Source organism: Phascolarctos cinereus, unplaced genomic scaffold (assembly GCF_003287225.1).
Source record: "Phascolarctos cinereus isolate Bilbo 61053 unplaced genomic scaffold, phaCin_HiC Scaffold_3;HRSCAF=262, whole genome shotgun sequence".
Classification (NCBI taxonomy): Eukaryota; Metazoa; Chordata; class Mammalia; order Diprotodontia; family Phascolarctidae; genus Phascolarctos; species Phascolarctos cinereus.
In genome coordinates, this window is record NW_027555736.1 from 37,805,181 (window position 1) to 37,830,315 (window position 25,135).

The window sequence follows — 25,135 nt, forward strand, 5'->3', positions numbered from 1 at the left end:
AGCTCCTTGAGGGCAGGGACTGTATTTGCCTTTCTTTTTCTTCCTAGAAACTAGCACAGTCCCTGGCACATAGTAGGCACATAATACTTATTGGTTTAACTTGTTCCCTCCCCCTTCCCCACCAATAACTGAAGAATAGGACAGCAGCTCCAAGCTGTAGAAAAGATTGAATAAGATAAGAGAAAGCTTGGGAAGGATACCCTAATGGGCTTCAAATATTTAATGGACTATGATATGGAAGAGGGATTAGGCTTTTTCTGCTTGCTCCCAGAGGATAGAACTAGGAACCAAGAGTAAAAGCTACAGAGAGGAATATGTTGGTTTCATGTTCAGAAAAATTTCTATACTTAGACTGGTTCCAAAGTGGACTGGGATGCCTCTGGAGCTAGTGACTTCACCATCATCTGGAATCTTTAAATACAGGTCGAATCCCCACTTGACAGGGATGGTGTAGAAAAGATTCCAATTTAGGTAGGAGTGGCCAGTCTTTGAGGTCCCTTTCAAATATGCGATTCACTGATTCCAAGAGACAGAAGTGGAGGCAGGGAAGTTGGTGGGGCATCTCAGGCTCCTGTACTCGAACAGGAGGGAAGTGTGAAAGCCTCCCCAGTAGTACATGGACACCATGCCAGAATTCTCGGGGATTAAAGATGTCCCAGGGCATGCAGGGCTGGGGTCCAATTCTATCTGGTGAGTGTCTCAGCTAAACTCTCAGCAGGGCTTTGAAGAGCAGGGAAAGGCAAAATAAGGAGCAACAGGTAAAAATGAGAGAGGCAGATTTCAACCCAGTGTGAAAAACAATAACAGCTCCCCGAATAGCAACACCAGCTTTCAACAATTAGAGTTATCAGCTTCATTCAGAAGTCTGAGTCCCCACTTGCCAAAGGCCTCCGAGAAGGATTTGAATGGCTACTCAGCAGATATTTTCTCAAGGGGATTCATGTCCATCCACAGGTTGGAAAACATGACTTCAGAAATCCTTTCCAGTGCTGAAATTCCATAATTAATACGATTGAGACCTTGCAGAGGGTGGGGCGTTATGGCTTTGGCCTTGTGGACTCCCTTTCACCTACTGGAGGTCCATGTAGCTCTGTCAGTTAGAGTTCATAGGCACAGTCATAGAATGAGAAAGTCAGGATTCAGTTAGTCTAACCCCATTATTTTACAGATTGAATGTAAGCCCCTTGAGGGCAGGGGCAGCAATTTCATTTTTGTCTTTTTATCCCCAGTATCTAGTGGTGTCTGACACCTAGCAGACATGTATTAAGTGATGGAATGTTGATGGATTGATAAGAGTTCAGAGCCAGAAAGGCTGTCCACTGACTTTTCCAAAGTCATACATCTAATAAACGGCAGAACTGGGGTGGAAACCAGACTTTTGAGTCTACGTTCAATTTCTCTTTCCCCACATTCATCACCAATGACTGGGATAGCTGTGAGGAATATAGGATCTGGGATGTACATGCACGGGGCCTGGAGTTTTCAATGTATTTGATACTATGGAGCATCCTCCAAAGTGGAATCAGTGGAGACTAGCAGCAAGATTTTCTTTTCCTGGTAACTGTCAATGCATCACCAGAGGCATGATTTGCAGGGCTGAAGACAAATGAACTTTGATCTGGATGCTGGAGAGATTTTATAAGAAATGGGACCCCTTCCTTCCTTCCTTCCTTCCTTCTTCCTTCCTTCCTTCCTTCCTTCCTTCCTTCCTTCTTTCTTTCTTTCTTTCTTTCTTTCTTTCTTTCTTTCTTTCTTTCTTTCTTTCTTTCTTTCTTTCTTTCTTTCTTTCTTTCTTTCTTTCTTTCTTTCTTTCTTTCTTTCTTTCTTTCTTTCTTTCTTCTCTCCCCCCCCCTCTCTCCCTCCCTCCCTCTCCTCAGTTCTGGTCTCCACATTTGTGGGGAGACATTTAGAAACCATCCAGAAGAGGAGGGAGACTGTCTGGAAAGGGGAACCAGAATGTAAAACCATGACCTTGGGGTTTTACTGAAGAAAAGGAATGTTTATATTGATAATAGTTTATATAAAGGCATAAGGGACCAGGATATCTGCTTTCAAATGTTGGAAGAGCTTTTCATCAAGAAACTACATATATTCTGTGTGGCTTCAGAGGGAAGAACTAGGGCCCTTGGGTGGAAGTTGTGCAGAGAGGCTCACTTCAGCTTAACGCAAGGAAAATCTTTTCAACAGAGCTATACAAAGAAGGAATAGGCTGCCTCATGAGGTAGTGAGCTTCCCATCATTGGAAGCATGTGTTCAGGTGCTCATTGACTACCTGTCACAGATGGATCTCGTCTCAGACTCTTAGCTGCTGTGTTATTCTGGACGAATCACTTAACCTTTTTGAGATTTCATTTCTTCATATATCAAAATGAGGAAAATATAGCACCTAACTCATAGAGTTATTGTGAGAATGAAATGGCATAACATATGTATGGTGCCTTGCAAACCTTAAAGCACTATGTAAATGTTAACTGTAGAGGGAATTTTTATTTGGAGTCTCAGGTTGGGGTGGTTGGTCTTTAAAAGCCCTTTCAACACCAAGTTTGAGCAAAGGATCCCCCTCCCCTCTTCTTCCCTGACATAATTCTCCTGGAATTCTGGCAGAGACGGAAGCATTCCATATGAATTACAGGACCAGAAAATCAAAGAATCTCTGCATCAGACCAAGCTTTGAGGGCTTTCTGGTCCAATATAAGTGAACAGGAATTCTCTTCAGAGCAAAATCAACCCTTGGCCTAGAAAGGAGTGGCCATATCAAGAAGATGGCTAAGAGATGCAGGGAGTTCAGGAAAATGAGGAAACTTCACAGCCAGAGAGGTTTGGATAAGTCACTTAACTGAGGCTTCATAGCTCATCAGTAGCAAGTTCACGGGGCTTGAACTCAGCCTTTTTGATCCTAAGTATTGTGCTTCCCGACCCTGCAACCCTACAACCATCAACCGTGTCTGGGATGGTGATCAAATTTACAATGACAAGTGCAGGCCCACTGTTTTGGGGAGTAATAGCCACGGAAGAAAGCCTGCAGGCTTGGACATTCTCCAACTCCTTCCCCACCTACACTCCACAAATCTCCAGAAATCCTGGGTCAGGCACTAGTGTTTTTTTTTTTAATTAATTTTTTTTCAAATGACAAATATTTATTTTCTCTTCCTTTCAATCCATCCATGACGGGAAAACAAAAAGAAAAAAATCTGTAGCAAATATTCATGGTCAAGCAAAACAAATTGTTATATCTGCCGTATCCATGTGTGTGTATATGTATATATGTAGATATGTGCACACATATATATGATTGCTATAGCCAGAGACAGGTATAGAATCTGTGTTTTGGTGGTCCTGGTAGATAACAGCCGTATCCCTGGGGTATATGAGTGGAAGGCCATGGTCTGGGCTCAGGCATATGGATCCTGTTAGAGTTTTCAGGTAAGGTTGAGCCCTTTCCCCCATCTCAGAAGGCCAATGCTTCAGGGTTCTGATGTCTTTGATCCTTAGGGCAAACAAAACTACATCAGGGCTAAGATGTCCTCACTATGGATAAAGGTAGGCCATTGCCAGGGCATGGGTTCTCCCTAAATTCTGAGGATAAACAGGGCCCACCATCTCCTCAGATGGTCATGGGACAGAGCACTCTGCTAGGACTCTAGTATTCTTAAATTCCTTAGGATAGGTGTAGGTGTGTGTGTGTGTGTGTGTGTGTGTGTGTGTGTGTGTATGTATGTTTGTGTGTGTATGTGTGTGTATGTGTGTATATGTGAAGGACCCTTCTGGGTTTCTACCATCTCTGCTGTGCATTTCCAGTTTCAAAGACCCTAAGAACAGTTCTGGATCCTGGCTCTATGCTTTGCCACTGGGGAACTTGAAAGGCTTTGATCCAGTGTGTCCATCCACATCTATCCTCACGACTTTCCTTGGCTTACAGCTTGTCTGAAACATAGGGGGCTTAAGATGCCCCGAGATGTTGAGAACTAACCTTCCCTCTCAGAGTTCTTGGGTCTAGGGATAATCTGGACTACTATGTGGTCTAGGGCCCTTGAGGTTGGGGTTGATTGAACTAGACCTAGCCTATTAAAAACTCAGGGACGAGGGCTCTATGTATGACTGCCAGAACTCTAATTTCCCTTCCCCTCCATGACAGATTTCAATATCCAGCTTTAAGACTCCTTGAACATCAGCATTCAGTTCTTAGGTTTTCAAGGACAAGTTATCCAGTCCTCTGTCTTCACACCTACCTCCACTCTACCTTGGGGATTTGTAGTTTGGCCCTCTGTAAAGGAAGTCCCCTCAAATGCTTAGAGCATAGCATATATCAGCTGACTTGGGGTTTTCTCCAGGGAATAGCCTCTCAGTGCCCCAGATCTGGAAGGCAAAAGTCTTCAACACTATGCCATATGTGAGTCAGCTGGAAAAAAAGGAATATTTAGTGTGGAGGAGATGAGAACTGGGGTGGAGGGGGTGGGGAAGGAAATGCATGATAGGGTCTTCAAGTAAATGGAGAGTTGACATATGGAAGAGCAAGGTTTGTCTTGTGCTGCTGGGATTTAGAAAGCTGAATTAGAAGCAAAGAAGGGAAATTGCTGGGAGTCCAAATTAAGAATGTCTGAGTTCAAAGATTCCCCCCTCCCCCACCTGCAAACTGTGCACCATACTGAAACCACACATTTATAAAAATCCTTTCAACAAACTCAAGATGAAATTCAGCCTTAGTTGAAGAGATCATCTGTTCTTGCCCTCCCTCCCTAACTCCCCTTGCATTTGACTACTTCTTAAACTTATTATTTTTGTATTTATTCTGTATGAACTTATATAGGGTGTCCCAAAAGTCTTAGTGCAGTTTTTAAGCTACTAGAGCAGAACAGAAAAATATAGCTACTTAAAAAAAATCTAAGTAACTTAAAGCTTAAGGCTGCACTAAGACTTTTGGGATACTTTGTATATGTCCTTCTCTCCCCTGTTAAAATGTAATCTCCTTGGTGCAGGAATTGTTTACCTCCCTATATTTATGTGTCCAGCACCTAGCACAGTGCCTAGCTGAGAGTAAGCAGTTGCCAAATACTTACTGACTGATGGATTGGTTGATTGGAGATCCCTAGTGATGTGGAGCTCATTACCATATACCCCAGTCCCTTCTGTTTTGGGTTTTCTTTTCATGTTAGGAAGTTTTCAATTACATCAAGCCTAACCTTGTCTCATGACAGCTTCAACCTTTGTCTCTAATTCTGCCCTTTAAGATCAATCAGAACAAATTTAATTATTTTTCTTCTGGTCATTCCTTAAAAAGTTTGAAGGTAGCTATCAATGCTCCCCTGAGTTTTCTCTTCCCCAGTCTATGTGTCCCTAATTGCTTTCATCATTCCACCCATGGAAGAGTCTCCAAGTCCTTTCATGGTTCTAGTTACCTGCCTTATGAGTGCACTACAGGTTGCCTATATCCCTGCTGTCTTTCAAGATTTGCCACGAGGATTCAGCTGATGTGCTCCCCCCCCCCAGTAAACAACAGATCAGGAGATCATCGATTTAATTCGACGGAACCTTAGAAGTTGTGTAGTCCTTCCTTTGTTGGAAGAACTCAACTGCCCTCAACTGCTAATGCCTTCCCATCAACTTTATACAGAGCTATTCATATTTATTCTTTTTATATTTATTCTGTTTGTGTTTGTAAATGTCCTTGTTGGCTCACTTGTTAGAGTGTGAGGAGGAATAGGTCCGTTTGTTATATCCACAGTACTTATCAGAGTGTTGGCACATATGTGCTTAATAAATGCTGATTGATTAAATGATTGATTGGGGTGGGTGTGTGTGTGTGTGTGTGTGTGTGTGTGTGTGTGTGTGTGTGTGTGTGTGACAGAGAGAGAGAGAGAGAGAGAGAGAGAGAGAGAGAGAGAGAGAGAGAGAGAGTGAGTGAGTGTACCAGAGGTATTTGTCCTAGGCAGGACTCATGCTTGGCCTAATGCAGTAGCCCCTACCCTGTACACATCAAGTGATGATGAGAGCTCTGAGAACCAAGCTGGTCAGGCGCTGCTTCTTTGACTGGTGTTGATCCAAGCTTACCTTTGTTTGCTGTCCTAGGACTTCAGAAAAATCAGGTGTTTGTGATTCAGGCTATTTAACAATCTGACACAGGCTTTGGTATCTGACCTTCTGACCCCTGAACTTTGGCATCCCACCCTCTGACACTCCAGATCTTCACATCTAGTCGTTTGATTCTCAGCTGCTGGCATTGCCGCCTAACTCTTGAGCTCTTCTGGAACTCTGCTTTACTCTCTGCTTGCCCTCACTTCAGTGCCTGGCCCTATGATCCCCTAGGCTTTAGTTTCTGGCTCAGTGACTCCTCTGTGTAGAGTCCCAGCTATTTCTGGGACCTTGTGGGCTTCAGTATCTATCCCTGGGATCACACAGACCTTGGTTCTAACCTTTGGACTCCTGAGTGCTTGAATAAAGTCCTATAATATTCCAGGCTTTGACATCTGGCCTTATGGTGCCTTGAATCATAATGTCTTGCTTTCTGAGCATGTGAACATGGTATTATTTCTCTGAGAAAGAATATTCTTTCACTATGAAGTCATCAGGCCTCAGTGTCTAGCCCTGTAACCTCTTTATTCCTTAGCTTAGAGCAATGTATTATTAATCTGGGGTCTACAGGGAATCCGTGAATTTTAAAAAAATATATAACTGTATTCCAATAGAATTGATTTCCTTTGTAACATCATGTTTTATTTTATGCATTTAAAAACATTATTCTGAGAAAGACTCCACAGACTTCACCGTATATTCAAAGGGATCCATTACACACACACACACACACACACACACACACACACACACACACACACACACATACACACACACACACACACACACACATGCTAAGAACTTTTGTCTTAGGGCATCAGCATCACAGTGATGGAATACAGGCAGAGAAGGGCTTGGAATCTTTACTTTTCTGAAGTTACATGTAACTTCACAGGCCTATTATCCAGTTTTTTGTACCACCAGATCCACCAAATTTATTAAAGGAAAAGAAATGTGAGCACAGAAAAATACAGTGACTTATCCAAAGTCATACAGTGGAATCAGAGGTAGGTTCAAAATTCATTGCCATGAGGTTCACTGTTAGGTATAAAGCCTTTGGTCTGATAAGGATCTGGATAAACCTATGGAAAGATATCCGAGACCTCCAAATTCTGGTGGGAAAAAGGTGTCCCTTTCCCCACAGTCTAACACTAACGTAAGCCCTTATAGGTAGTTATGGACTGGCTTAGCAATGCCCATGGGCAGAAGGAAGCTTTCCCCATCCTGCAGCCCTTGCCTAACTGTTCCCACCCAAATCCTTATTCTCTGTGGCTGGGAACGAATGCCATGAAATACATTGGCTTCCTTTCCCCCCTGTAGTTGGATCAAAGAACAAAGACTGGTCAGGAGATTTCTTAGGTATTGGGACATTATGTTCCCCTCCAAGCTCATTCAAAGGTAGCTAGAGATTTTAATGAGGTGAGAGATTCCTGGATTTCTCATTGGAAAATTCACAGGAAGCTGATAAAAGCTGTCCCTCCAGACTCCGATGGAAGATAGGCTGGTTACAGCTTAGAATGTTCCACAGAAGCTCATCTTGCTGCCCCTAGAGCCTTCCTGAAGTAAGACTTGCTTTATGAGAGAGAATTATTAGGACGGATGCTGTTTTAATCAATGCGCCACTCTGAGAATGTTTCCCATTTTCAGCCCCTGGCACAACCATCTGGTTGGTTGAGCTTCAGGGGAGAGTGATCTAATTAATAAGGTACATTGTATTATTATGGCATTAGTGTAAATTCAACTAATAAATACTTTTTTTTTCAGATGAAATGAGTGAGTTTAATTGCTAGGAATCCTATGGAGAACTTAGACAATAACTTTTTTCCTGACTACTGTTTGGGGTTTTATTCCTCCATTTAATTACAAAGCAAATGCACGGTTGGAGTGTGTTAATTGTAGTGTTTGCCAGAAGATTAAAGTTCATTGAACTCTGAAGTTCACTTAACCCTCCATCATCTTCTAGATCTATCCTTTGTGAAACATTACTCGATTCAGGAGCTTGTAAAGAAATAAATAAAACTCCCACAATAATACAACAACAAAGCAAACCAAAATAATGGAGATGTTGGTCCTTCCCACACATGCACTGTTGTTTCATGGGTTTCATAGCTTAGATTTCCTGAATGGAGAAATAGGTCAAACCCACAGGATTTTCTTCTTCCTATAACATGCCACAATATCCCACTGGAAGATGAGATATGTGGTACAATGGGTAGAATGCCAGACTCAGAGTCAAGAAAACCTGAGTTCAAATCCAGCCTCAGACACTTACTAACTCGGTGATCCTGTGAACCTGTTTTTGCCTCAGTTTTCTCACCTGTAAAATAGCGATGATAATAGCATTTCCTTCGCAGGGTTATTGTGAGTTTCAAATGAGATCATAATTGTACAGTACTTAGCACAGTGCCTTAGCATATGGTAAGCATATATAACTGTTAGATATTATTTTATTATTATTGTTATTAATTGCCTCTTTTCAGCATGCAAAGGGTCCTGCTGAAGCCATATGACTTTTGATGTCCACAGTGTTCCACAACATGAGCGAGCAGGTCATGGATGTGGGGGAGTAGATGAACATGGCAGGGACTTCACCAAAGAGGAGATTTTGGGAGAAGTTGGATTTGGACTTAAGAGATCTAATTTTATAGAAGCATTTCTTAGAAGAGCACAGGCAAGTTGCTTCATTTCTCTGAGGGTTAGTTTCCTAATCTTTTAAATGGGAATAAGGATATTTGTATTACCTTCCCTTAAGGGACAGCATGAAGAAAGGACTTTGCAAACTTTGTATTGTCTTCTAGATGCGAGTATTTATTATATGAAAGTCCTAGGGTACATTTTGCCCAAACTTAGGGAAAGTTTCATTGGTCTCCACTGTTTTGGGAGGAGTCAGTATGGTATGTAGGAATTGAAATACCAAACACCTAGGTTTGAATGTCACTCAGTAAGGTGTACGTACTAGCTATGTTACTCCATGCAAACTAATTTATCTCTCTGTGTCTCAGTTCCCTTAACTTTAAAATGGGGATAACCTCTAAAGGTTGTTGTCAAGAGAAGGATCTTGGCCGGCTCCTCCTATGCCCCTCAATGCCTTATTTTAAAAAGCAAACTCTATTTGCTCATTCTCCAGCAAACTTCTTCCCCCCCCTTTTTTTTTGGTGAGGCAATTAGGGTTAAGTGACTTGCCCAGGGTCACATAGCTAGTAAGTGTCAAGTGTCTGAGGCTGGATTTGAACTCAGGTCCTCCTGATTCCAAAGCTGGGGCTTCATTCACTGCACCACCTAGCTGCCCCTGAAGAACTCCTCTGTTAACTGTCTCATGTATTCCTTGCAGAGAACTTCACACTGGGGAAACTAGTCCTACTATCCTTTGCCTGTCTTCTCTGTTTTAGGGACAGAAAATTTTATGGATCTCTTAAATGCTATTATCTTTGTAAAATTAATCAACACACATTTATAAAGTCTTTACTATGGACCAGGCATCATGCTAAACACTGATACCACCAAGAAAAGTAACAATCATCCCTGCCCTCAAAGAAATTACATCCTAAGTGTTTAAGTATATGTGATCAAATATTAAAATTGGGCTGACCATTGGAATTTGTATCAATTCTGCTTTTATTAAATGCTTGTGGTGAGATTGGGAGTGGAGGCAGGACACTTCCATTAGCAACAGATTTCAACACTGAAGTTTCATAAACCAAATTTGGATTTGTCAATGCAAATTAGCTAGGTGTCCAACCCACATATTTAACTGAGAATACAGTTCATTAGATGGAGAAAGAGACTATTGTTTGGGGCCATATCTCCTCCTGGGATGTGACTTCGTAAGCAAGCACCCCAGACAAAGTGTAAGCATTGTTCTGCCCTGGGGTCAGCCATGTTCTCAGCCTTGTTTTTGTAAATTTAATATTATTTTTTTCAATTGACAAGGATATTTTTTTCTCTCTTCCATCTCCACCAATTGAAAATAAAAACAAAAGCCTTGTAACAAGAATGTGTAGTAAAGCAAAACAAATTCCTGAATTGATCATGTCTAAAAATGTATGTCTCCTATACCTCTCTCTCTCTTTCTGCGTCTCTCTGTCTCTGTCTCTCTCCCTCTCTTCCTGGCTGTCTCTCTTTCTCTGCCTCCCTATCTCTGTCTCTACTTCTGTCTCTCTGTGTCTCTGTTTCTGTCTCTGTGTCTCTGTCACTATTTCTTTTTGTCTCTTTCTATCTCTTTGTCCTCTCTGTTTTTCCTCTCTCTCCATTGCTCCTTGTGTCTCTGTCTCTCTGTCTCTCTCTCTCTGTCTCTCTCTCTTTCCATGTCTCTCTCCCTCCCTCTCCCTCTCTCTTTCACTGTCTCTGCCTCCTGGTCTCTCTCCCTCTCTCCCTCTATCTCTCTCTGTCCTCCTCTATTTGTCTCTCTCTTTTTCTCTCTGTCTTTCTCTCTCTTTGTCTCTGCCTTTCTCTGGAGGTGGGTAACATGCTTCGTTGGTCCTCTGGAATCTTTGCTAGGCATTGGTCAGAGTTCTTTAGCCTTTCAAAGTTATCTTTACAATGTTGTCACTATAAAATTGTTCTCCTGGATTTGCTCATGTCACTCCACATTGGTTCATCAAAGTTTTTAAAAGAGTACTGATGAGATGGGGCTATGGGCTGGACCTATGAGGTCATCAGTCAAGGGATCATCAGGGGAGGTCTTCTGTTGCTAGTTAGCACCTTCTCCGTAACACTTAGTATTTGAGAGTTGCCCATTACACCAAGAGATGAAGTAACTTTGCCCAGGTCACATAGCCAGAATGTGCTAGAAGTAGGCCTCGAACCCAAGTGTTCCTGGCCCATTTGGTCCTCTGGTCATTCTGTTGTACTGTCTCTCAACAATAAGAGGTATCCTGAAATGGAAGAGGCTGTCTGGGGATGTAGTGGGTTCCCCCTCACTTGTGTTCTTGCCAGCTAGATTGTAGAGGGGATCCTTGTTCAGGCACAAGTTGGACTGTGTCCTCTGAAGCCACTTCCAACTTAGAGACTTACTTGGAGGATGACACAAGCCCAGGAGCCACAGGACATCCACGTTGCATCTGTGGAGCAGGAGACACCATGCCAGAGTGAAATCTCAGTGACAATGTCACTTCAGTGTGGTCAGTTAGCCTGAGCACATTGGCTCAGGTCCAAAAAGGCAGATTTTTTTCAGTGCTAGAAAAAGAAGCCAAAGGGCAGGAATGATGGGAGCAGGGTGGAGAAGCAGAGGATGGAAGAAAAGAAAATGGCCTTGTCACCGCACGGGAGAATCTTTTTATAGCCCTACTGAATTGTTAGACCATTCCCAGCTCTCTGACTTTGGTGCACCCAGCCAAGATGTTGGAATTAAATGCCTGGCTCGCTGGTCATTGAAGTTTCCCTTGCTGCTATGTCTAACGACTGGCTAACTTTTCAAACTAAATGTCTTCAATTTTAATCAGGTTGCCTGAACTTTCCCACAGGAAGCTGGGCTGACGACCACCAGTGTTCAAAGTGCAGCATTTCTGCCTCTGTATATTTGACGTTTGGTATAATTGCCTGCCACATAGCAGACACCTAAGGAATGCTTGTTGAATGCCTAATAGATTGATTGTCTCAGCTCTGTGGCTTTACTACCTGGGGGTCTTCGGTAAGTCCCTCGTTCTTTCTGGGCCTGAGAGTCCTAATCTGTTAAGTGAAGGTGAAAGCTCTGCAGCTTTCTGCCGTGCTCAGAGCACATCTGGAGCATTGGGTTCAGCTTGGGATGTCATAATTCTGAAGGGCATTGACAATGTGGAATAAGGTGATTTGGGAGGTCTTCAGGCAGAGAGAGATGGGATGATCACTTGTAATGGCTATTCTAGAAAGAGTCTTTTCTTCAGTTATTATTTGGATTAGATGTCCTCTGATCCCTCTTTCTACCCAAGAGCCTGAGATTCTGCCATGCTTCTGATGATTCTCTTTGAGCCCCAGATTTTTTCTTCTTTTTTTTTTTTGTATATTAAGTCAAACCTTAGGGGATGTTTGCCTATAATATCCTTACCACCCATACCATCCTGGATCTTGGGGGACTGAAACATTTCTCATTTTTTTTTCTGATCTCTTTTCCCCATTACTTGTTCAGGTGCCTTTCAGTGTGGACATTGTCCCCTGCCTTCCACCCTACATTTTGATGCCAGCTTTGGAGTGGTCAAAGCTCCCTTGTTTCCCTTCATGTAGGGAATTTTAGCAGGTGGCAATCTCAATTTGAGATGATGACGTGATATAGTAGCCAAGGTGCTCAAGGGATCTTCATCTGCACTTGAAGCAATACCAGGTATCCAGGAACAGGAATTCAAGAGTCCTATTGTACTCTGCTCTCCACAGACCACACTGGGAATATTGGATTGAGTTCTGGACGGCGCATTTTGGGGAGGGCGTTGGTCAGCTGGAGAAGGGCCAGTTGAAGCCAGCCAAGATGATGAAAGGGGATGCGTTGAAGGAATCAATGTTCAACATAAGAAAGAGAAGACTTGGGTGGCAGGTGGGAGATTGGACAGAAACCATTCTCAGTTGTTTTAACAAAGGGGAAACTGAGGCCTAGAAAAGAGGAAGCCTATGGCTGCAGAGCTAGTGGCAGAGATGGGAATGGAGCCCAGATTTCACAGAATCATAGGATCTCAATTTTGGAAAGGATCTCACAGGCCTTCCAGTCTAACCAGCATCTGAATAAGTCTCTCTTCTATAATTTACCCAAAACATGGTTATCAAACCTTTCTTGAAGACCTCCAGTGAGGTGGAACCCATTATCTCTAGAGGCAGACCACTCCACTTGAGAAGAGCCCTTAATGTTAAAAAAAGTTTTTCCTTACATAAAATAAATTTGTTTCTTTAAAATTCCCACAAATTATGCATGTTTGCCCTCTGGGGCCTAGTGGATTCTGGATTTTATATTGTAGATTATCAAATACTTGAGGAAAACTATCAAGCCTACCCCCCCTTACCCCCAAATCTTCTCTTCTCCAGATTAAATATCTATACGTTTTGTTTTTTCAACCGATTTTCATGTGGCATGATATAGAGTACTTTCACCATCCTGGCTTCTCCCTTCTGAATGCTTTCCAGTTTGTTAACGACCTTCCTAACCCACTAGATGCAACCTAACCAGGGTAGAGTGTAGAGGGCAGTGGGATTCTCACATCTCTAGTCTTGGGCAATATGCCTTTATTATCACATTAGTTTTTTTTTTTTTTGCTGATATGGCATACTTATATTGAGCTTGCTGCTTAGGAGTTCAGTCGTATCTAGTTCTTTGTGATCCTGTGGACCAGCTGTCCGTGGGGTTGTCTTGGTAATGATAGTAGAATGGTTTGCAGTGGATTAAGGCAAATAGAGGTTAAGTGACTTGCCCTGGGTCACATAGCTAGTAAGAGTCTGAGGCTGGATTTGAACCTGGGTCTTTCTGACTCTAGGCTATGTGGCCTATTGAGTGAGCCACCTGGCTGCCCCTCTATTGGGCTTACAGTCTTCTCAAACCCCTAAATTGTTTTCAGATGAGTTGACATCTAGCTACGTATTCTCTATTTTTACCTGCTTTTTAAATTTTTTATTGCTATATTTTGGCTTCATGTTACCTACATTCCTCCTAGTGTTTCCCCCACCCTCCCACCTACCTGACCCTTCATCAGAAGGACATTCCATATAACAAAAAATCAGAGGAAAAAGAAAAAAAAATCAACAAAAGCTGATCAATACATCAAAAAGTCTAAAAATACGTGCAGGGTTCTATAGCTACAGAGGTCTCACCTCTTTGAAGGGGTGGGGGTGGGGAGGCATCTTCTTATATCTCTTCTTTGTGGCCAAGCTTGTTCTCGGTAATTCTGCAATGTTCAGTTTTGCTTGTTTCATGATCATTATTCTTTCCAGACGTATCGCACTTATGAAGTTAATTTTCTTTTTGCACCTAAGTATAAGACTTAGTCTTCATGGGTCAGTAGGGTAATAGAATTGAAAATAGTTTCAGAGATCACCTAGTTCCATCTTCCCATTTTACAGATGAGGACACTGAGAGCCCAGGGAGATTGTGACTTGTCCCTAGTAAATTCCACTTAAATAAGTTAGGTTCAATTTTCTGGTCAAATAAGATCTTTTTGGAAACTGGCTTCATTAGTCAAGGTGTTTTAATCCTTCCATACTTTGTATTATCTGCAAATTTCATTAGCATCCCATCTAGGTCTTCATCTTAGTCACTGAGAAAATATTATGAAACAGAGCCAAGCACAGATTTTTAAAGCATCCCTCTGGAGACCTTGTTTCAAGTTATTAGTAGTAAACAGCGAGCGTTTATGTGGTACTTAAAGATTTGGAAAATGTTTTACAAATGTTATATCTTTTGATTCTCATAGCATTCCTGGGAATTAGGTGATGTTATTACCTCCATTTTATAGATAAGGAAATAGAGACAGACAGAGGTTAAGTGACTTGTCCAGTGTTACACAGCTAGTTAAGTACCAGAGGGTAGATTTGAACTTAGATTTTCCTGACCCTGGGTTCATTGCTCTATCCGCTGCACCATCTAGTTGCCTTTATTGGACAATGATACCAAACCATTGGTGACTACTTTTTGGATCTAAGAAATCAACTTTAAGTCCAACGAATTATACTAACATTTTGTTCATATCACCTCATTTTTTCCACGTGATTACCAAGGAAAGATCTTGTAAAACACTTTTTTAAAATCTAAGAAATCTATACCTACAAACTTTCCCCAAATTATCAATCTTATTGCATTGTAAAATATATAGACTAAATTTAGTCTGTCTTATTTGTGTCTTCCTGATACCATGCTGACTCTTTGTGATAATCATTTCTTTTTGTTAGGTATTCACAATGAACAGTTGTTCATTGCAAAAGATGTTGTAGATTCTAGAAAAGGGGCACTTAAACTTTTTGCATTTCATGGGAAGATTTTAGCATTCTTCTGAAGTCTGTGGACACCTCAGAATAATATTTTTAAATGAGTAACATAAAATATGTAATATTACCAAGGACACTAATTATATCCAAATACATTTATCAACATAAAAAATAGTTCACAGACCCAAGATTATGAACTACTGCCCTAGAATTTGGAAATTTGTCCTCCTCCCCCAACCCAGGAATTGAAGTCAGGTTTACTGACTTGCAGGTTTACCGACTTTTACATCCTGTTTTTGAAAATTGAAACACCACTTGACTGTCATTATTGATGACGCACATTACCCTTTCACCATGATCTTTCAGATATCACTGGCAGTGATTCAGAAATCACATTTGAGGGGCAGCTAGGTGGTATAGGGGATGAAACACTAGCCCTGGAGTCGGGAGGGTCTGAGTTCAAATCTGACCTTGCTAGCTGTGTGACCTTGGGCAAATCACTTAACCCTGATTGCCTCCCCCCTCAAAACAAACAAACAAACTAAAATCATATCTGCCAGTTCTTTCAGTAATAGAGGACATAATTCATGTAGGCTAGGTAACCCAAACTCATGAAGGAGAGATAAGCCACTTCCCCTACTGAGGATTAGCTCCCTAGTGACCATCTTTTCGAGTTAGATCAGTAATGAGTATCCTGATGTCTGGCATCAGTAATTGTTTCACCTACATAGGAAGCAGCTCGGCAGCAGAATGGGTTTATGTTGGGCTTGGAGTCAGGAAGACCCAGCTTCAAATCCTGTACTTAGTGTATGACTGTGGGTTAGTCATTCAGAATTATTTTCTTCAGCTATAAAATGAAGATACTTGCCAAGCGTCACAGATCTAGTCAGTGTCTGAGGCTGGATTTGAATGCAGGTCCTCCTGACTCCAGGCCCGGTGCTCTGTCCATTGTACCACCTAGCTGCCCTTAAAGGGAAGATGAACAGTATCTACTCCATAATGCTGTTGTGAGGCTCAAATGAGGAAAATGTTAATATTAGCTATGATTATTGTTAATAATAGTCAGCATCTATAAAATGCTGTAAATTTTGCCAAATACTTTACATATATTATCTCATTTGATTCTTACAACATTCCTGTGAGGTAGATACTATTATTATCCCCTTTTTACAGGTTAGGAAACTGAGGCTGACAGAGGTTAAGTGACTTGTCCAGGGTCACAGAATTAAGTAAATGTAGAAAGCAACATTCAAATTCAGCTCTTCTCGACTCTAAGTCCAGCATGCTAACCACGGTGCAACCGATTTGCTTGTTTCCTTAGGCAGTGGTCCTGTCTCTCCCTTTGTTCTCTCTTTATCTCAACACATCCTGCCATCTTTCTCCACCAATTTTTGTTTCTCCTTAGCTTTTCTTGTCAAACTCAGACTATTCTGAGATTAATCACTCCTAATATTATTCTTAAGAGACCATAGAACATTAAAAACCTATTCTCCATTATGCATCCTTTTCCCAACTTATCTATATTAGAAAAAAATTAATTGATTAATGAATTCCCTGTATATCCACATTAATCTGTTTAAGTAACCTCCACCTTTTTTCCTCATTTACATTGTTTTTCTTTCTGTCCTCAGAATTTCATTCTTGAGTATTTCTTGTAGTGGAAAGAAGGAAGGGCTTAAAGTCAAACATCCTGTATTTAAATGCCAGTTCTGTTACTTATTACCTGTGTGATGTTGGACATGCTATTTAGTCTACCTGGGTCTCAGGACCTCAACCATAGAATGAGGTGGTTCGATAAGATAGGCTCTAAGGTTCCCTTTCCATCTCTAACTCTACAATCTTATGCAACTCCAAACTGCCTCTTTCTCAACATTCCATTTGGTTGTTAAAGATATAGCAAAGATATATGTGGTCTCCATGGGATTCTTTTGAACAAGATGTTATACCTATTATATATATTTAGCCTATTGAGATCTCAAATATTCATGTACGAACTTTTTTTAAATTCCCTCTCCTAAAATCTAAGAAGCATGTCAATGTATTTGTTTCTTCTTTTTCTGTCACATATATTTACACAGAATGGTCATTTTACCTGAAGGTTCTCATTCTAGCAACCAGTTATTACCTGTTGATAAGAACCCTCCGATTGTTTTCCCCCACCTTTTGGTGGATGATAATATTATTAAGGCAAATAAAAAATTATTAGCTCTTTTACTTATGTGAGAGAGGGGGTAAAGGCAGGGAGAAATGGAGACATAAATGGAGACAAAGACAGAGAGACAGAGACAGAGAGAGGTGTCCAGATTAGTAGACTGTGAGACTTTGCAGTAGTAATGGGCCAGGTTTGTGGTCTGTTTCCCACATTCCCCATCTATTTCACCTTTTTGTCTCAAAGTGTACTTCAATGACAACACAATTTCTATTTCTGTCTCCATCATCTCCACTCAAATGCTTTTTAAATTTTTTATTTTAGGCAATTGGGGTTAAGTGACTTGCCCAGGGTCACACAGCTAGTGAGTGTCAAGTGTTTGGTCTGAGGCCAGATTTGAACTCAGGTCCCCCTGACTTCAGGGCTGGTGCTCTATCCACTGCCCCACTTAGCTGCCCCCCATCCAAATGTATAGAGCTACTTAATATAACAAGCTATTCCTTCTTTATCTTCTTTACATTTTCTCCTCCTTTGGAATAAGGCACACTCATCCAGAGCCATTTTACAATCTTGAGTCTCGTCTCATTCAAACTGGGTCATACCTGGGATTCTAATTTGCCTCATTGTGTTGGGATCTCTAGTTCATCTTGCTTGCTACCTATACTTTGTGCATTTGTATATAGATCTCTGTGGTTATGGCTTTTATCTATGATTCCTGGTCTAGGGCCTGTGACCAAATGTCCCACTATTTTAAGAAATCTTCTGTGTATGTGAGACAGTGTCTTGTGTCTCATTTGCAAACACAGCAATATGAACCAGCAGCTGCCCTGTGACATAGATTTCTGGTATGTGGGAGGAGAAGAAATTTGTCCGCCTCTAAGGAGGGACAGTGGAGATGGTTTGGAGAAATGGATTGAAGGCTGAAAACAAAGTATTCAGCCTTTCATGGCCTTTCATGCAAATCACAGTAGCTCCCCTGCTCATGGCGAATTGGATGCATAATATTCCTGGAGCTCAGCCTATGGATAGACCTGATCAGTGCTGCTGGGGCTATGCTTAGAAAGTCTCTCTGACACCGAAGGTTTTCATAAGCAAACTCAGTTTCAGCAAATCTGCCTTACTCCTCAGGGCCTGGTGCTCCATCTTCAATTAATGTTTGTTTGCCAAGTTGGAAGCAAACATTTAAATGTCTGAATAGTGGGCTGCTTACCTTTGGGGAATTACATTGTTCTTTAAAAAAGCATTATCCTTGGATTCAGAGGGCCCTGGGTTCAAATTCTACTTAAGACACTCATTAGTTGTGTGACCTTAGACTAGCTACTTAACCTCTAAAGGCCTTGGTCTCCTCATCTGTGATGAATTGGACCAGTGGCTTCTAAATTCTCTTCCAATTCAAGATCTATGATCCTATAATCTCAAAAAGCCCAAATTTTTACCACTAATATTATGGTGATTTTTTTTTGTCTTCAAGTGATGAAATGGCAAAAACTGTGAAGAATTAGATCAGATCAAAGGGCAATGTAGAGGTGCATGATGGGAATGACCAATGTAAGTAATGCATTACAAATACACTTTACCAGAGGAGGTAATGTAAAGGGAATGTTTGAGTGAAAAAGAAGATGGGCCAGTCCCTTGGAGTGAGTGAGGGAGAACTGATGGGTAGCCTGTGTGCTCCACTGGTATCTATGCAATGTCAAGAGAACTCAAGGAAGACCCTCAGCTTATGTCAAGGATCCCCTCTAGTGAATTTGTGGAAGGAAGTGGACGAGAGTCCCATAGGTTGGGCAGGCATGGATGGCTTTTGAACTGTCTTACTAAAAAGAAGTACCATATTGATGAGGTTACATCCTTTAGGATTATCAGAATTCACTTACCTGAAGCCAGATCATTGTTGAGGTCACAGATAATTTGGGTCTTTTTTTTTGTTGGAGTAATAGAATTCACTTGATTATAGCCAGATCTTTGCTTTTCAGGCTATCTGTCCATTGATCCTAGAATGCTAGCTCTTACATTGGTGAAAATAGAATCCTGTAGATAATCCTGTAATCTAGATAGTGGGGACTACTGCTTTCAGTAGAGAGGAAAGGATGGTGGGCTGAGGCAGAGGAAGAAGAACCTGAGAAAATAAGACAAAACTTGGGCAGAGTGAGAGGGAAGAGAAAGAAGAAGATAAAATAGGGAAGGGAGAGAAAGAAGAGGAGAAGGAAGGAGGGGAGGGGAAGGAAAAGAAGGAAGAGGAGGAGAAAGGGGTAGAAGGAAGAGGAGGGAGAAGAGGAGGGGAGAAGGGAAAAGGAGGAGGAAGAGAAGGAGAAATAAGAAAAGATGAAGGCAGAGGATGAGAAGAAAGGAAAAAAGGAGGGAGAGGAGGAAGAGGAGAAGAAGGAAGAAGAGGAGGAAAAGAAAATGGAGAAGGGAAAAGGCGGAACAGGATAAGGAAGAGGAGGAGAAGGAGGAGGAGGAGGAAAGAAATAACAGAAGGGAGGAAGACTCAGGATTATGTCCAAGAATTCTGAAAAACTACTCCAAGCAAAATGGCATACTGGCAAAAGCAGTAGTCCAAGAGCCTGGAAAGCCAAGCTTTTGTCTTTGTTAATGATTTCTTGTACAACCATGACCAACTCATTTCAAATGATCATAAATTTATGATCCCCCACTGGAGGGAGAGCTTAGAGCTCATTCTTCCCCTGAAAAAACATAAACTTGAGGACACATTGAATTTTTGTGTTTACATCTTATGTGCCCAGTGCTAAGGCATATATCATGGGCTTAATAAATGCTTATTGATTTAAAAAATATTGCTATTATACTTTCTCCTCTTCCTCTTCCTCTAGTTCAACTCCCTCATTTTGCAGATGAGAGAACTGAGTCCTAGCAGAAGAGGTTTGCCCAAGGTCACACATAAAATGAATGGCAGAGCTCGGAACTGAACCAAGGCCTCCAACTCCCAATCTAGCTCTCTTCTCCTATACTGTATTGCTTCTTTAGATTCTCCTATCTTTAGAACAGGAAGCACCTTCCGTCAGTGTAACACTTTACAATTTACAAAGTGATATCTTCATAGTAATAATAGTAAGTATTTGCATAGCATTTTAAGATTTGCAAAGTGTTTTACATATATTATCTCATTTGATCTGATAGAATTTTATTCCATTGGTTGTTACCTATGATTTCTCTGAACCCTCTAAAACCTGTCCTCCCTAAATGGAAGATGCATTACCATATGTTTCTGGTTATTCAACCAATCCCATACTCACTTCACTCTAGTGTCATTTCATTCACATTTCTCTACCTTATTCAGAATGATAACCACAGAGATTTTGTCAAATGCCTTGATGAAAGTCAGACATAAAATGTTTATTGCATACCCTTGATTTACCTAGCTGGTTACTCTGTCAAAAAAGAGAACAGATTTATAGTGTTGTGACTTGTTCTTGCTAAAAACCATTCTGATTCTTATTGACCACTGGTTCTTCTGTTTAATGTTCAAAATCTTTAAATATACTTTCTCACATGTTGCCAGGAATAAAAATCAAACTTGCTAGGTCAGAGTTTTAGTACTCTACTTTCTTCCTTTTTTTTTTTTTTGAAAATTAGGACATTTGACTATTCTGTCTATTTTTTTTGTATGCGATTCATACTTTACACAGTGACAAAAATGATTTTAAGAATCAAGTTTTACCTCCTTACTTCTCTGCTCCAACATCTTTAGTTGTTTCTTCTTGCTCCTTGAATAAAATAAAAAAAAAATCCCTGGTCTGGCACTTAAAACCTTCCACAATCCAGACAAAACAAAATAGCAGCAACATACATACACACACACACACACACACACACACACACACACACACACTTAATAAAAAATTACATTTATTTGGGATAACTACTCTTTCAGAAATATCCATCAAGCTGTCACAGGAAATAATGGGCATAGATCTGTGTTTAAGGAAAACTGGCACCATCAGAAGTCAACCTAAATTCCAGAATTTTTATTTGAGGATTGGTTTTCTAACTACTACTTTGCTAAACTTTGGAGATGAATCATAAGTGATAGACTTTTCCTAAGCCAGGCACAATCATCCATCCCCTTACCATCCTGACCAAGGATACTTTCCTGCTTGCCAACGTCCTTCCTTCAATGTGATGCCCAGCATTGAACATAATCCCCTAGATTTGGCAGGGGAAGAGATGAGCAGGCCTCTCCCCTCTCTGCTTCTAACATCATGCCTCTCAATGCAGACAAAAATCACATTAGCTTTCCTTTTGTCTGCCATGTCACACTATTGACTCATACTAGGTTTGCAGACCACTAAAACTCTGAGACATTTTTCAAAGGCTCTGCTCTCTTACCAGGCTGCCCAGACCTTCTATTGACAAAGTTGATTTTTGAAACCAAGTGCTAAACTTCGCATTTATCCCTATTAAGCTTCACTTGACCACATTTAGCTGATTGTTCTACCCTATTAAAATATTTTTTTTGGATACTGGTCCCATCACCCAAAATATTAAATATCCCTTCTGTCTTGATGTGAAAACTTGATAACTAACTCAGCTATGATGCCATCCAATTCACTTATTAAAATGTGGAACAGAACAGAAGCAAGAACAGAGCCTTTCGGTGTTCCATTAGCACCTGCTTTCCTCATGGGCATTCATTCATTAATTCCCATTTTTCGGGTCTGGTCTTCCACCCAAATACCAACCTCCTTATTTGTAATGTATTCCAGCCAATCTTCAGTCTTCTCAACAAGGTTATTATAAGAGACTTGGGGAGTACCTGGAGGAGCCCTTGCCATTTCTTTAATGCACCAGTTCTAGTTACTTTGTCAAAAAAAAAAATGAAATGAGATTAGTCTAGCATGACCTGTTATTAATGAGCCCATGCTGACTTACAGTCATCTGTATTTTCCTTTGTAAGAGCTCACAAACCGTCTCTTTGATGATGCATTTTATATCTTTGCCAAGAATTCGTGCCAAGCTGACATGGTTTGACAATTCTTTCTGAAATCTAGGACCCCACTTACCAATTTTCCATCCCTTGTTATATCTCATGCTCCCTGTGATTCCTGAAAAATCGCTAACAGTGACTCAGTAATCGTATCTACAGAGTCTTTCCGTGTGCTAACACAAGTCGTTGATTAATAAATACTTAACGATTGGTTGATTTCTTTGGGGTTGCAGGGCATTTAGGCCAGGTTACTTAAACTCGCTGAGGACACTGAGGTGATTTATTATCATTTAATCAAAAGGAATGATTTCTCTAAACTGCTTTGTAGATCCTCAAGGATTTTATAAGCATCAGCTATCATCATTATCATCATCATCATGGAGTTAGATTCTCTATCATTTTTGTTCCATCTTTCCCAGTGTGCAGTTTGTTCTCAGTGGAGGATCTGGAAGGAAAAGCGAATTGAGTATTACACTTTCTTCAATAATTTGTTGTCATTCCTTGCCGTCTACTCTTATTGTGCCCAATGTAGCCACAGAGCCATAGAAATGTTTTTTTTCCCTTGTCCTTAACATTCCTTCTAAGATAAAGCTTGCTCTGAGTTTCAGCATCCCCAGCATAATTCTTGCAGGAACATGGCATTCTTTTGCATTCCTACTCAGTTACCTGCTCCTGTTTTCATCTTCTATACACAGCTACAAAAAATTGAGTTATTCAATCAAGTCCCCATGCAGCTACATCAGTCTCTTTAGACAGCTTCCCCTTTCTTTTCTTGTAGAAAATATTTGCATTTACATCCTCAGAATTTCATTTTTGAGAGTCTATTGAGCTGACCGTTAAGAATCTCAGGCAATAAGATCCTATCCATCCTTTCACTAAATATTTGGCAATCTGCCCCCTCCTTCCACTCCCACTCCCCACACACTTCAGATTATACCCAGCTTTCTCCAGATTATTATTCATATCCTCCCATGATTCCTGTCATTTCCACTTCACCAATGAGATCCGTATTATTTAGAATCAGGCCCAAAACAGAGGTCCTCATTATTGCTAAATCGGCCTGCTCTCCCATCTCATCCTTCCTACATGCCCATCCCAGACAATGTGTGCCAGACAGAACTTTTGAATTGGAGTTAGGAGTGACTTGTGAGGCAGGTACTTTTATTACTCAGTTTTCATGGATAAGGAATTTGAAGCTCAGAGCTGAGATGGAGGTTCTAGGAATTGTGGATTCTAAGAAACCCAGAAGCCAGAATGCAAGAAGCTTCATCGAGGAAGTTAGTAGGAATGATGTCACAGAACAGGAGAGAGAAAGAAATCAATAAATCATGTACTTATTAGACACTTGCTGTGTGCTAGACACTGTACAAGGTGATGGAGTTGTAGATAAAGAGGAAACAGTCTCTGTCCTTAAGGAGCTCACAATCTATGTATAGAGAAAAGCTAAATATATATATGGTGTATATATACATATATATATACAGGTATATATAATATAAATTTGTGTGTGTATGTGTGCATGCACATGTGTGTATACATATGTATGTGTGTGTTTATATATGGGCAACTAGGTGATACAGTGGGTGGATAGAGCATGCCTACAGTCAGGAAGACCTGAGTTCAAATCCAACTTCAGACATTTACTATCTGTGTAACCCTGAACAAGTCACATCACAGTGTTTGCCTCAGTTTCCTCACCTATAAAATGAGCTAGAGAAGGAAATGATGGAGCACTCCAGTATCTTTGCCAAGAAAATCCCAAATGGGATCAGAAACAGTTGGACTGAAATGACTGAACAAACAAAAAAGTTTATGTGTATATGTGTGTGTGTGTGTGTGTGTGTGTGTGTGTGTGTGTTTACGTATACATAAAACACAAAATAAATGTAAAGTCATTTCACTACTGGGGGAGAGCATAATAATGGTGAGATCAGGAAAATTTTCATGGAGGAGATCGTATTTGACATAGGCCTCAAAGGAAATTAAGGATTTTAAGAAGTAGAGATGAGGAAGAAGTGCTTTCCTGGTGCAAGAGACAATGTCTATAAAGATGTGAGTACTGGAGATGGAGTGTTACATATGAGGAGCAGGAAGGCCAGCCTGATTGGAAGGCTCTAAGTTAAGTGTCATATTCACCAAGAAAAGAAGGACAGTGTCCTAGATGTTGGCAGCTGGTGGTGCTAAGAACCAGGACAGAATGGGATAATCTAATCTAATCCCATGACCTTCAGAGAAGAGTTTGCTAAGTAATGGGGTCAGAACAAAGTGTTGTGAATGTAAGAATGGAGGGTGAAAAAAATCAGATTCTTCCTCTCAATGGTGTGTGTTAAGGGACTTGAGAGGGCAGCCAACATTGGAAAAGGTTGTAAGAGATGGAGGATCTTCATGGGAAAACAGGGTTTGGGTCACTAGTAGTTGTTGGGTATGGGGACTAAGGAGGAACAAGGGGTCATGGTCAGGTTGGAGAATTTCAGTTTCCCATGCTGGAGGCTGAACAGTTTTACATGGTGATGGGTGTAAGGGCTGTAGTAGAGCCAGCCTGGTAGAGAGCAGAAGTAGAGTAGAGATAGAGTCTAGGAGTTGAGAAGGTTAAAGAGTTCAGATGTCAGAGTATTAGAAGGGGGCATAGATGTGACTATTGAAGTCAATAAATCAATCAACCAGCAGTTATGATGAACCTCTGTGGTGCCAGACACTGTGCTAGGGTCTGGGGCTACACATACCAAGAACACAATAATACCTATTCTTTAGGAGTTTGCTTTTTGGTGGGGGAGATGCCAATGTCAGATGCATTTTAAGAAGCTTGATCTGGTTCTGGTGTGTGGGATAGTCTGGAGGAGTTAGAGCCTGCAATCAGGGACACTGCTAAGGAGTCTGGCCACATATGAGATAATCAGGTTTTGGTTAAGTTGGTTGCAGTGGGATTGGTAAAGAAAAAAAATGAGAGAAGTTTTGAAAATTTGGATGACTAGAACTGGTGATAGATTAGACATGGATGGAAAAGCTGAATCAAAGATGGTTCCTGGGTTTCTATGGAGGACACATGAGAAATGGTGGTGCCATTACCATTGAAAACTGGAAATATTGGCAAGGAGCTT

The 25,135-nt window shown here is 41.0% G+C and overlaps 1 protein-coding gene and 1 pseudogene across 3 annotated transcripts in view; both read left to right on the forward strand.

Moving 5' to 3' along the window:
• Positions 1-25,135, forward strand: part of GRID1 (glutamate ionotropic receptor delta type subunit 1) — a 1,087,219-nt gene that overhangs the window by 381,595 nt on the left and 680,489 nt on the right. The window lies entirely within an intron of this gene.
• Positions 11,090-25,135, forward strand: part of LOC144456216 (SRR1-like protein pseudogene) — a 35,220-nt pseudogene continuing 21,174 nt past the window's right edge.